General features: G+C 44.7%; 1 protein-coding gene across 4 annotated transcripts in view; it reads right to left on the bottom strand.

Moving 5' to 3' along the window:
- The window catches only part of LOC111551372 (L-threonine 3-dehydrogenase, mitochondrial), a 30,191-nt gene that overhangs the window by 11,152 nt on the left and 4,446 nt on the right, over window positions 1–14,593 (bottom strand). Inside the window, exon 1 of one of the 4 annotated variants that reach the window (XM_023225282.2) lies at window positions 7,411–7,465. The exons of 2 other annotated variants lie outside the window; for them this stretch is intronic. The gene's annotated coding sequence lies outside the window, so the exon portion shown is untranslated. Of the gene's footprint in view, window positions 1–7,049; window positions 7,072–7,410; window positions 7,466–14,593 lie in introns of those variants that run through there. One more of the 4 variants, XM_023225284.2, reaches the window with a different exon arrangement.

Genomic DNA, 14,593 nt, shown 5'->3' on the forward strand with positions numbered 1-14,593 from the left:
GGGGTTTCACCGTGTTAGCCAGGATGGTCTCGATCTCCTGACCTCGTGATCCGCCGTCTCGGCCTCCCAAAGTGCTGGGATTACAGGCTTGAGCCACCGCGCCCGGCCTAAGGTTTTGCTTTTTAGTACTCCAAAACAAGACAGGTGGAAGCTGCCTGGTGGCTTCTGTGGGTCAGTGACTGGACCCACCAGGTGTCCAGCATCTAAAAGACACCTGCGGCCCTTCACCCCAGCTAATGTTCTCAAATAAGTGAGCAGAAGAGAACCTGCTCACCGTGGGCACATCTCTGCTTTCACTGCACAGGCCCAAAGGGATGAGGCAGGTGTCCAGGATGGGCCACATTACGGGAAAGGCCTCAGCTTTTCCTCAAGCAGACCTTAGAGGGATGCTAAGCGTAGCCACCGCTGACACCTGAACCCAGGTAAGAGCTTGGATTCTTACAGTCACTTATTTCAGCAAGTGCAAAGGGATATGGAGGAAGCCCAGAGAAACACTTCCCAGAATATTCGAGACTGAAAGACAATTCCAATTCCCGAAAGCAAAATAATGAACGGTCACAGTTAAAAAGGGTTTTTTTAATTTAAAAATGGAAAAGATGGGAGCTGCGGGGGAACAGCAAACCCTGAAGATACAAAACACGTACAGCTGTATGCATCGCTCTCTCCACGAAGGGAAAGCGTGAAGGAGGCACCCAACAAATTGTTAAATGAACGTGAAGTTCGGTTCAACAACATGGACAGCTCGTAGCGGAGTTGGTTCTTCTTAATTCACTATTATGAGTAGCTAACATTTTTTGCTGTTTATATGCCAGAAGCTGGTGAGTGCTTAACGGTACTACCACAAGCACCACTCCCCTAGAAAACCTAGTTCTTAACCACCGCGCAGCAATACTGCCTCTATTACAGAATCACTTTAATACATAGGTATTATAAACAAAAATAATTTAAAAACTCTCCAACCATCTACAGCATGTAGCTTTTCTTGTTGATCCTGCCAAGTTAGACTTAATACTCTTAAGGCAGAAGTTCTTTAATTTTTTGGTCTTTACATATATCTATGTTTCATATCTATATAAAGACCAAAAAAATAGAGTCTGTATATTACGGTCTATATATTTGGTCTATGGATCAAAAAATTATGGTCTACATATATAACTCCTTTATACTCTTAAAAATGGAGAACTTCAAAAAGTTACTGTTTATGTTGGTTGTATCTATTAATATTTAGTGTTAGAAAGCAAAACAAATAAATGTTTAACATCTTTATTAATTCATTTAAAAACAATAAATATGTTAACATAAACATCATTAAAATAACTATTTTCAGGAGCCTGAGATAGAAGAATTGCTTGAACCGGGGATGTGCAGGTTGCAGTGAGCCGAGATGGTGCCTCTGTACTCCACCCCAGCCTGGTAAACAGAGCAAGGTTACATCTCAAAAAAAAAAAAACAAAACCTGTTTTCCAATACAAAAAATATTCAGTGGAAGGAGTGCCATTATTTTAAACTTTATACTTCTCTTTGATTAAAATAAAAAACAAAAGAACCCTGGATTTTCATATCTGCTTCTGCAATTTGTTTCTCTAATTGAAAAAAAATCCAAACACAGCAAAGCAGTGAAAAGAGGAAATGGTATTTTATTCATTTTTTCAAATAATTCTGGAAGTTCATCTTTGCTACCACTCCAAAACTCAATGCATCGGTCTTCTTAAAGGTTAGTTGTGATGCGGAATGTGAAAGCTTATCAATGAACTTTTTGTACTTTGCTACATTAAAACTTAATTTAATGTTTTAAACCAGTGGTCCCCAACCCTTTTAGCACCAGGGACCAGTTTTGTGGAAGACAATTTTCCATAGACTGGGAGGAAGGGGAGTGGTTTCGGGATGGTTCAAGCACATTCTATTTATTGTGCACTTTATTTCTATTATTATTGCATTGTAATATATAAAAAAATAATTATACAACTCACCATAATCTAGAATCAGTGGGAGCCCTGAGGTTGTTTTCCTGAAACTAGATGATCCCATCTAGTAACAGATCATCAGGCATTAGATTCTCATAAGGAGTGTGCAACCTAGATCCCTCGCATGTGCAGTTCACAATAGGATTTGCACTTCTATGAGACTCTAATGCTGCAGCTGATCTGACAGGAGGCAGAGCTCAGGTGAGCAATGGGGAGCAGCTGTAAATACAGGTGAAGCTTTATTCGTTCACTCAATCACTGCCGCTCACCTCCTGCTGTGCAGTCTGACTCCTGACAGCTCATGGGCTGGCACTGCTTTAAATGGATCTTTTAGCCCTGCATGACTTTGTACCTTCATGCATTAGCCTTTTGGAAAATGTTGGTTCAGTACGTTATTTGCATTGTCCAAATATTAACACACTTCACTATATGATATTAAAAAGTCCTACTAGTTAATATCACCACTGATCTCGTCAGAAAATTCCTAAGTATGGGGAAGCTGTCAAGTTCATGGTGGTAAATACAAATTAATTGGCAACAAACACTGTTAGTTGTTTCCTTGAAGCGACAGGCTCACTTCCTTCATGTTTTAGAATATGTCTGGCAATTATCCAAGTATGAATACTCATTGTTTGTCAGTCTGTCAAGCAAAAATGGTTTCCTATGAAGAAAAGTGGCCAGTTCAGCTCACAATTCAATCACACACTGCTTCACCTGAAGACAACCATCACACTTTGAAATATGTCACAGAGGGCTTTATAGGCACTTCCCTGCACTATACAGCATATCAAAGAGATGCATACTCAGAAATCAGGATTTAATCCAGACAGTCATTTTTACCGTTTCATCAGGACATTCTTAAGTAAAACTGTCGATTTTCTCTCATGTTTTATTGAAAGCATAGGGCAGTAAAGAATACCGTGACGACTATAACAGCTTGGTACCAACTGCCTTGATCTGCACAAAGGCACCAGGAGTTTTACCCAGCATTGCTCTGGCATCATCAATGCAAATTCCATGCACTTGTTCCAGAATGAATCATAAAATTTAAAAAAGTTATTCAACTTTGAATATCTTGGCACTACTCATGTTTGCCACCAAGCATTCACTAAAAAGCTACTGTCTATTGTAAAGATAAAGGATTCTATATTGCTATTACATATTACAATAAAAAGATTATCTAAAAAGGTATTGATTGGTTTGGTGCTGATACCAGAAGAATACAAGCAAAATGGCACCTCTAGTCTTTCTTCCATTTGTAAGGCAGAAATACACTTCTACAGTCAATATACTAACTGGGTCTTCATGTTTCAGCTAAATCTTTAATTTGGCAGATTACTGTATCATTGGAAAGCTGAAGTGCTGTGAGCTCGTTCAATGCTTTTTCACCTAAACAAGGCTTTATCATGTGTTTCTGCAACCAATGCAACTTGATAATTTATCCTGCTTTATGCTTCAACTTTGTCGTTTTTAGTTTGAAAAGCCATGACAAAAAATCTCTGGCTTTTAAAAAGCTCATTATATCCACACTTAAGCGATTCAGTTCATTTTTCTTTAGAGGACTCGGAATGGTTGGTCTCAAAATAATGCTACTGGCACCATAATACTATTGAAAATGGTTCTGTGGCATAAGACACATACGACCAATTACTAACAGCTATAAAGCTCAGGAAAGCTTTCACCTTGCCTTAGTTTTGCCCATTTCTCTGGAGTAAATTCCTCCCTTCCATGAGTCAGGAATACTCTGATATATTCATTCCATTTTTTTCAGCATTTTAGGCATAGGTGGTGCAGCTGTAAGCGGAAAAATCAAGTTTTCTAATATCCCCCTTTTAAGCCAAGAATCTATCCTTAAACAGAAAAATATCTAAATATCCTTTTTAGAATAAAATATTATTACATTCAAAAATCATTTTATGCCATTTGAAATTTTAGAAAGGCTTTCCAGTCAAGACTACAGAGCGTACTTTTTGTTGTTGTTTCACATAGGCACAGAAAACTCTGGGATTTCAAATTAGTAACTTATTCATAGAAAATTAGGTCACAGATACAACAGGTGTAAGTGAAGCTAGCCAGTAAGTGCACGGGAGAAATACTAAGCGCAAATTGAGTTCATCTCTGAAAATGCAGATATTTTTATCCTAACCCTAACACCTTAGAAGATCTGAGAAACAGCAGAATACACAAGCACAAATTCCTTTAGTCATCACAGGCAAAGCTCTTTGCAAGTCATGTAATCTCTGGGAAACTCACTGCACACTTGTGAGAGAAAGAATGAAAAAGGTAAATAACATCTTAGTATTATTTTAAAAAATAGTTTTGACCTCAGGGACCCTATGAAAGGTTTCAGAGACGCTCCACAGTTCCCCAGATTACAATTGGAGAACAGCTGCTCTAAAGTAAAACTTTCTTTGCCAAGCTAGATACTAAATTTATATAGAGAAAGTCAAAGATGATTTTCAGTCCCTCCTAAAGATCAAATGAGAGCCCATGAACTTTCTGTCCCAAGCACCTTGTTTAATTGCAAGGGATAAAGAGGAAAAGGTTAACATACTCTCCTCCACAAATAATGAAGCACTTTCCCAACCTGGGCCTCTCTGGGGTGGTCATGGAAGGTCACAACTTCTTCCAAGCCCCTGCATATCCACTTCTCTGCATTAACAGCAGCAGTCACACAGCAGCCGCGTCGGGAAGTGAGGGGGCGATAGAGATACAGGCTACAGCCCAGAGGACTTGAGTGATTGCTTGCACATGGGTGGGTGGTGAAGGTGTCAAGAATATGAAGGTCTCTAATTTGGGCCGCTGCAAGAATGGGCTTTCTGGAGAAGCAGATCAGGTGAGAAGATAGAAGTCAAGTGAGTTTGGTTGTGGACATGTTAGGTTTAGGTGCCAGAGATGATATATTTGCCTCTCTCAGGAGGTTGTGATGCATGTTCGTACTCAATGCTGTGTCTAAGAGGCAGACAGGAAGGGAGAAACCATCACAGGTTTACATCTCAAACGTCAAATGACCCTATTCTCTGCAAAAAAAAAAAAAAAAAAAAAAGTTACCTCAGTTTCTTGGGATGTGGCAGTGGGGGTGGGGTTGGGGGGACTTAATTCAACTGTGATTGCTCTAAAGACAGATATTTTTTAGCTATTAAGGAAACTTCCACCCATAATAGCGAAGACAACTAGATATGCAGCATCAGTTTTCCTCCATGTTCTTGCTGTCATGAGATCTCCCAACATTTCTGTCTGTAATTATTCTTAGGTATGGAGACAGTAAAAGACGTATTAAGTAATGTCTTTAGCAATTAAGCGTGAAACTAAGCTATCCAGCCTCCAACAGAGGAATGGATAAAGAAAATAAGGTCCACACATACAACGGAAGTTTTTCAGTCTTAAAAAAGGAGGGAATTCTGACACTTGCTACAACATGGATGAAGCTCAAAGTCATCAGGCTAAGTGAAATAAATCAGTCACGGAGGGACAAACACTGTATGACTCCACTGATGTGCATTATTTAAAGTACTCAAAAAATCATAGAAACAAAGTAGAAAGGTGGCTGGTTGCCAAGGGCTGGGGTAGAGGCAGAGAAACTAGTGTTTAGTGAGCACACAGTTTCAGTTTTGCAAGATGAACAAGTGCTGGAGATTGATTAAACAACAACGTGAATATACTTAACGCTACTGAACTGTACGCTTAGAAATGTTTAGGATGGTAAATCTAGTGTTATGTGATAGGAATCACAAAATTACAATAGAAAAAAGTTTTACAGTGTTCAGCATCACGAAATGACCTGCATGCATATGTGCGTGTGTGTGTATATATAGATATATCTGAAGAGCCAGAAAACTCGAATACAGATCAGTGAGTGTTGCCCCCAAAGACCCGGCAAACTCCAAACCCCCAGCCCTTGTCCTCCCCCCTCTTCCATTTGCAAACCTGTTTAAACCTACTACTCTCCCGCTGCCCGCTCCTTCCTTCCAGCCTCAGGGGTCTGCAGGAGCATTTCCGCTGCTGGTGCTCACGCCTAGCCCCTCACATCGGGCCTTCCCTGCTCTGAACTCAGTGATAACTGCCCCGTTGACAACGTCCTGGAGCCAATGTCCCCTGCCCCCTCCCCACTTCTAACTTAATACCTATCTATGTCCATGCTCACCTTCATTTTCACTGGGTTCCCGCACTCCAATCTTATTCTGCTTTAAGGGGCAAGAACGTTTACCAGACGTATTTGCAAGGCAGTCTGGGCTTTAAAACCTGACTCATTACATCATCATCATCATCACCAACGCATCCTTTTAATAGTAATGATCCAAGGAAAAATCTGGCGCCTCCTAACTACGGAGCATTGGCAAAGCATCTGCTTTCCTGAACTCTTATTTAACCCTCACAGCAACCCTGAAGCTGGGACCTTTTCCCCTTTTTTCAGAATCCACTGACCAGCCCAAGGTCAGGCAGTTACTAACTACCAAGAGAGGTAGGTCCACCGTGTCCCAAACCCTCTACCTCCACCGCCCCGACTCTTCCCACTCAAGAGAAGAGATGAGCTCAGATGCCTAAGAGAAGGCAAAGAAGAAACACCCCCAGGGCCACGCAGGGGGCACCTTTCCTGGCAGCCTGCACCCCTCCTCAGGGGGAGAGCACGGATCAGCCAGGGGTTCTGGACCCGCGGTCGGCCTCGCCATGTGCGCCTGGCTTCTTGCCTTGCCAAATCTGAAGTTTCCGCGTCCTCAGAAAAGAGGCAATCACCGTGCCATCCCAAAAGATTGTTGAGAGCATTTAATACAAGCAGTCAATCTATGAAAAGCACTGTGCAAACTGCGCGGTCTATGTAAAGGCTCAATCCACATTCGCTTTCTCAAGTCTCTTAGCTGGTAAAGTCTGGGTTTTAAGTGAGTGGGGATGATCCGAAAGCTAGAAAGGATCGAGAAAATCCCAAAGCTCTAAACGTGAGCTAGGGAGTCTCAGAGGGAGGTCTGACTGCAGAGAGGGAGTCTCCTCCTCCCGCGCGCGGCTGCCCGGGACGGGAAGCCCATGGGGCATCCAGGACGAGGACGCGAGGTCTCAGCCTGGGCGGGTGGACAGGGTGTAGGGTCCTACCCTCCGCAGGCGATGGCTTCCCAAAGTCTGGATAAACCGGTTTCGCGGGGCCGGCCACGCCTGCCCCTCTTCCCAGCGTGGGAACCCTTTTCAAAAGTGGAGGGGAGCGGGTGTCGCGCCCTGCCAAACCGGGCTGCGCCTGGGCCCTCCCTGCACCGGGCTCCCGCACCGCCCTCCGGACTAGGCGGCCACGGCCGGGGCACCTGCGCGCGCCCGGGAGCGCAGAATCTGCGGCGCCGTGCAGGGCTCGCCCCGACTTCGGCCAGCCCCTGGCCACCCGCTCCGCGGCCCGTCCCCACTCCAAGAGGGGGCTCGGCTCCCGCCTCCGCTCGGGGAAATGTCAGGCGACCCCCATACTGACCTTCCTGCGCACCCCACGAACCCAGAACCGGAGCTGCTGGCAGACCCAGCGCCGGCCAACCGCGGCGCCTTTATCGCGCACCGCCCCGCCCGGCGCACCAATCCCCGGCCGAGGAGGGGACCGCGCGGCGCCGCGGGGGGCGGGCCGCGCACGCCCCCCGCAGGGAGGACTCAGGAGCAGTCGGGGACGCTAGAGAGTCCGCGCGCTTCGCCCTCTCCGCGGCGCCAGCCCTGGCGTCTGCGCGTGGCCCCGCCAGAGAGGGGCGACCCGGATCAGAGCCGCACGCCACCGAAATCCGCACTCTGGAGCCGCAGAGCGCGCGGTCTTGCTGCGTTTAGCGGCTCCCTGGCAAGCGACGTGGGGAAGGAACGCAGGGCGCAGGAGAGACAGCTGGAAACGTTTGCGGGGTAGCTGCCCCAGGATTGAGGGTCTGGAGGTCAGGTGTGGGGAAACCTTGAGCGAGGCGCTGCTTGGCCTCCCAGGTGGGAGGCATCGCTGAAAAATTAGGTGACCTCCAAGACCAAACACCAGCAGAGTCAGCGTCACCTGGGCGCGGCTTGGAAATGCAAATTGGCAGGGCCCACCCCAACCCCTCCGGACCTGCTGAGTCAGCATCTCTGGGGGTGGTGCCCGCGCGCCCCCAGCGGGACGCCGGTGCGCGCAGCAGCTTGAGAAGCGCGGATCCAGGGCCCTGGTTCTCAAAAACTCCGCTGCATACTGCAATTACCTGGGAGCTTTTTAACCTCCAAACGCCCAGGCTGCCCCTGGACCAAATGACAGAATCTCCGGGGCTGGGGGAACGGGGACAGAGAAGTCCAGACGTAAGCATCTCTTTTAAGCTCTTAAAGCGATTCCAGTGTGCTGTGAAGGTTGGACTCAAGGTGTGGTCCCTGGACAGAGCAGCCCCCACTCCAGACCTACCGAACCAGGGAATCTGCATTTTCACAGGATCCCCGAGTGACTTGCAGGCGCGTTCGGTTTGGGAGAAATAACTCTAAGGTGTCTTCTCACATTAAGAATCTGTGATTTTGTGAAATCTGCCTCGTTTTGTTTAGCGGGCTAGCCACACCCCGTTTTTTCAGCTTCTCCTTTGACTTGATCCCTGAAGATGGCTCTGCCTCTGGCGCGCTTGAAATATATCGACTAGGTCACGATCACCGTGCAGTCTGCTCAGCGTAGTCCCCCCGCCTGGAGAAGTGTTACTAATGCAATCTAAAATGACTACGGTTCTGCGGTCTACCGAACTGCCCACAGGGTAGGGGTTTCAGAGTGTTGGCATCTCAAGAGACTTGAGATTAGCGAGACCAAGATACCGACTTCAAGAGGAAAAGGTGAGGCCTCATCCAGAGACGTGAGGAGGTGGGATCAAGGCCACGGGGACCAGAATGCTGACCCAGGCAACCTCTCCCTGCCCCGCTGCCCTTTGTAATACTCCGTATCATATCATGAGGAGCTATTTTTCGTTCTCCACAAACTTGGTGGTGAATGGAAGAGGATATCAAGCCCTCTTTGAGTGGGATTGAGGTAGGAGGCAAGGCTCAGACACCAGATCAGATTGAGGACTAGCTAAAGCAGGGTCAGGGCCAAAGCAGCTTTCCCTCAGATTGGCTCACCAGGCTGCCACGTCAGTTTGCCGTTGCCAGGGCAATGCCAGGCAGTTACCGCCCGTTTCCATCGCAGTAATCCAATAATTACCACCCCTTCCCTAGACATTTCTGCATAAACCGCCCCCTAATCTGCATGTAATTAAAAGTGGGTATAAATATGACTGCAAAACTGCCCAGAGCTGCTCCTCTCTGCCTATGGGGGAGTCCTGCTCTTCGTGAGCAGTCACGAAGCTGTAACTCTGCCTCTTCAATAAAGCTGTTTTCTTCTACCTCTGGCTTGCCCTTGAATTCTCTCCTGGGCAAAGTCAAGAACCCTCCTGGTCGAAGCCCCATCAGGATTACAGGTGGGAACGTTGTGGAATAGAGCGATCCACGGATACTGCCTCTGCTCTGCATTGGGGAATGGCGGACGGTGGGGCGGAGGCACAGACCACAGCTTCGACCTTTGTTCTTGGGGACAGGACAAGGGGAAGGTGTGATTCCAGGGACTGAAAAGTGGGTGGTTTCTGGCTACCTCGCATCTACTTCCTCTCTTCCCCATGCAAAGAGGCTGAAGTGAATGGCGTCAGTCCTCGCCCTCCTCAGTCAAGGGACAGACACTATCTGAGATTTAAATCCTGTCCCCACTAGCAGAGGCCCTCTGAGGCCAGTCCCGCCCAGGGACACTGCCTATGGGCTTCCTGGCTCTAGGACCACTTGGGTTTCTGCCCCTTCAGGCTGCTTCTCCAGTCCTCCCAGTGAGTCTGTGTCCTCCTCAGACCCTTTGGCTTCTGTCTGCAAAATAAGTTTCTGTCCTAACTTACGGAGTGATAATGTTCAGAATTTCTCTCCATTTTCAGGGTTGAGATTTTGGCTCTAAAATCACAAGCCCAAATAACAAAAATAAATAAAATAAGTACAAATAGCCTCTAGTCTGTATTCATATAAATAAATAACTGAATGAGTGACTAAGTCGGGGGAAGGAGCAGCTCTTTGTTTTCTTTGAGGCAAATCTCACTCTGTTGCCCAGACTGGAGGGCAGCGACGTGCTATCAGCTCACTGCAGCCTGGCCAACAACTCTATCTTGCAGAATTCCAATGAATACATGTAGAAGGAATAAGAGACATGGCAAATCACCACTGAAACAGTACCGCAATCATTGCTGCAGGCAGGGTCCCCAGATGTGGCAAAATTAGCGGGGGAAAACTTAAGGAGAAGCAGGATATTTGCATAGTCTCAGAGCATCTCTCCCGAAATAGATGTTTGTCAATAACAAAGGGAAAAATATTAACTTTGCAGTGAGGAAAACTGGCATCACCACCTTAACCACGTGACCCAGGTTTACCTCTCCAGAAACGTGTTGACAGAGGCCGCGCTGGAAAGAGTGCAGCGCGCTGGAGGTTTTCCTTCCCAACAATGCACAATCTCACTGCGAGAAAACATTAGACAACCCAAGCGGAGGGACATTGCAACAACATAACTGACCAGTACCCTTCAGAAGTCTCAAAGTCATGAAAGACAGGAAGACTGAGGAACTGTCACAGATTAAGGAGACAATGACTCCTGTCAAGTGAAATCCTGGATTAGATCTTGGGACAGAAAAAGAGCGTCAGTGGAAAAACCAGTGAAATATCAATAAACTTTCTAGTTCATAGTACAGTGCTCTTTTTACTTCCTTATAGATGACTTCTCCATTAGAGTTGTACTATGGTTATGTAAGAGGTTAATATAAGGGGGTGCTGGGTGAAGGATACAAAGGAACTCTCTACTATTTTTGCAAACTTGTCTGTCTAAAATGATCTTGGCCGGGCATGGTAGCTCACACCTGTAAACCCAGCACTTTGGGAGGCTGAGGCAAGTGGATCACTTGAGGTCAGGAGTTTGAGACCAGCCTAGCCAACATGGTAAAACCCTGCCTCTACTAATCAAACAAACAAAGACAAAAATTAGTCGGGCATAGTGCCATGTGCCTGCAATCCCAGCTACTTGGGAGGCTGAGGCACGAGAATCACTTGAACCCGGGAGGCAGAGGTTGCAGTGAGCTAAGATCACGCCACTGCACTCCAGCCTGGCGTGCAGAGACTTCATCTCAAGAAAGAAAACAAATAAAAAAGATCTTAAAGTAAAAACTTTAAAAAGTATCTTGATAAGTAAAAAAAAAAAAAAAAAAAAAAAAAAAATGCGGTAAAATTTCTCACTTGATAAAAATGACTAAAGAGCTTCCTGACAAATGTTTATATGTAAAATTTCACTTGGGAAAAATATACTTTGCAGAAATAATGACCACAAAATAGACTGACAAAGGGAGAAATGGTTTAAACCTGAAATGAGCAAAATCACTGGATATTGAATCAAATCTTTGTTGCAAAATTTAATAGAAAGTAATGAATTACAAATAAAATTCAGTAAAGGAAAAAGGAAAAGGAGGGAAAATGAAATCATTCATAGAAAATTGATTACAGGCTTAAATTTCTAAATGAAAAGATTTTTTCTTTGTATGCAATTAGAGAATGTGAACACAACTGTGACCGTAAGTTCCTAAACAGGGCATATCAAAACATTTTGTTTTAGTTTGTTTGCTTAAGATACCTAGATGTATGGTTCAGGAAGAATGGACAAAATATTCAAATTCCATGCTTCATTTCAAGATTCCACAGTGCTTTAAAATATGAAGGCAGAGGCTTGTTTCTGTATAAGGTCTAATAGCATTGCCTGGACAGGGACTTATGCCCAGAATGACTAAAGAAATTAAGCCCCAGGGAACATGCAAGTAAATTACATCATCAAACCACAACTTCTGTCCTTAGTTATTAATGAAAAAGTAAATAAATAAATAAAAGCACCAGGTCTCCCCTTCCAATTGCAGGAGTAGAGGGTCTAGAAATGTAATGTCCCATACAATAGTCACTAGCCACATGTGGCTATTCATGCCTTGCAATGTAGCTAGTTTGAACTAAAATGTGCTGTCAAACACCAGATTTTGAAGACATAGTGTTTAAAAATGTGACTATCCATTAATGAATTTCATATTGATCATACGTTAAATGGAAAATATTTTTAATAAGGTAAGTTAAATAAAACATATTACAATTCATTTCACCTTTTGTTTTACTCTTGTGTGATTAATAGAAATTTTTTAATTATATATGTGGCTCATATTAGATTCCCATAGAACAGCACTGACCTAGAAGTTCTGAGAGAAAGTTCTGTAGGCTAAGGACACCCTCTTTCTCCGTTATTTGTACAAGGCCAGCCTTGACCCTTCATTGGTCTAAGAATTACTTAGACCCTTGAAGATTTCCACTATCCAGCAGAAGCAATGAAAGCAATGCTGGTAACATCTAAAATAAAAATCCAAGCCATGTCCTATAATTCACAACCTCCTTCTAGAGAGAAATTACTATTTCTGAAAAAACAAACAAACAAACAAAACTGCTTCATGGACTCTTTGATTAAGACTTGCTCTGATAAGGTAGTTACCTACTAATGCTCCACCTCTTGGTGGACTGCTGACGGTTAGGAAGCCGGTGACCTTGAACCAGACTTTTCTTTAAACATTTAGCCTAACAATTATTACCAAGTCCAGTAGTTATCAAACTGCAGGATGTAACAGAATCACCTGCAGAACTTGTTAAAACACAGATTTCTAGTCCCTACGCCAGAGTTTTTTATTCAGTAGGGATAGGGTGAGGTCTGAGACTGTATTTCTAGCAAGTTTCCAGATGAGGCTCATGTTGCTGGCCCAGGGACCATGCTCTATGCACTGTTGCTCTAGTAATTCACCTTTCTCATGAAATGTCCCTGTCTAGAGTCAGCCTCTGAATTGACCTATTAGAGATCTTTTCCCAATAAACAAGATTGTAATTAAATGTTGGCAAATAGCCATAAACAAATTATCTGACAAAACTTCTCTAACCCAAGTTGTTCTGGGCATGGCACTTGTTAAGACATAAGCCAGTCTCTCTTTGTGTCCTGCAGTTTCTGTCTCAACATTGTAATGGTTAATTTTCTATATTAACTTGGCCACAGGGTTTCCAGATATTTCTGGATGAGATTAGCATTTACACTAGTGGACAGAATAAAGGAGAGTGCCCTCCCCAATGTGGGTGGGTCTTATCCAAGCCACTGAAGGCCTGACTAAAACAAAAGACAGGGTAAGGGAGAATTCACTGTCTCTGCCTGATGGTCAATGGGACGTTGGCCTTTTCCTGACTTTAGAGTTGGACTCAAAGTGGAAATTAGAGCATCGGTTCTCCTAATGCTCAGTCCTTCGGACTCATACCGCAACACATCATCAGCTCTCAAGGGTCTACAACTTGTAAATCTTGAGACTTCTTAAACTTCATGACCACATGACCCAATTCCTTATCTCTCTCTGGAGAAGGTAATACAGTCATTAAATAAATCTGAAAATTCTGACAGATAGGGAAGTCATCCTGATCTGAGCAAATCTCCAAACAGAGTTAGCATTAGAAAACACTTCCTTGGCTAGGTGCAGTGACTCATGCCTGTAATCCCAGCACTTTAGGAATCCAAGGCAGGAAGATTGCTTGAGCCCAGGAGTTCAAGACCAGCATGGACAACATGGCAAAACCCCATGTCTACAACAACGACAACAACAACAAAATAATTAATTAAAAAGAAAGAACGAAAAATAAGGCCAGGTGTTGTGGCTCATGCCTGTAGCCCGTAATCCCAGCAGTTTGGGAGGCCAAGGTGGGCGAATCACCTGAGGTCAGGAGTTTGAGACCAGCCTCACCAATATGGTGAAACCCCATCTCTACTAAAAATAAAAAATTAGCGGCCGGGCGCGGTGGCTCAAGCCTGTAATCCCAGCACTTTGGGAGGCCGAGACAGGTGGATCACGAGGTCAGGAGATCGAGACCATCCTGGCTAACACGGTGAAACCCCGTCTCTACTAAAAAAAAAAAAAAAAATACAAAAAACTAGCCAGGCGAGGTGGCGGGCTCCTGTAGTCCCAGCTACTCGGGAGGCTGAGGCAGGAGAATGGCGTAAACCTGGGAGGCGGAGCTTGCAGTGAGCTGAGATCCGGCCACTGCACTCCAGCCCGGGCGACAGAGCAAGACTCCATCTCAAAAAAAAAATAAATAAAATAAAAAGATGAAGAAAAAGCCTGAGGATGCATTAGAAATTAACAGACTCAAGAGCCATGACAACAAAATGCCACCAATGAATCTTGGACCAAGAGGAAAAACGTTAAGGGACATTATGGGACAACTGATGAAATTTTAGTATGAACTGTGTATCAGACAACAGTATCTTATCAACATTAATTTCCTGATTTTGATAATTCTGTAGTTACAGAAGATAATGGTCCTGTTCCTAGAAAACACATTTTTAAAATTTTATTTTTTTTCAGACAGGGTTTCACTCTGTTGCCCAGGCTGGAGTGCCATGGCGTGATCTTGGCTAACTGCAACCTCCTCCCCCTCCTGGGTTCAAGCGATTGTCCTGCCCGTCTCTCAGTCTCCCAGTAGTAGGACTGCAGGCACGCACCACCATGCCTGGATAATTTTTGTATTTTTGATGGAGACAGGGTTTCACCATGTTGGCCATGCTGGTCTTGAACTCCTGA

Source organism: Piliocolobus tephrosceles, chromosome 7 (genome assembly GCF_002776525.5).
Source record: "Piliocolobus tephrosceles isolate RC106 chromosome 7, ASM277652v3, whole genome shotgun sequence".
Classification (NCBI taxonomy): domain Eukaryota; kingdom Metazoa; phylum Chordata; class Mammalia; order Primates; family Cercopithecidae; genus Piliocolobus; species Piliocolobus tephrosceles.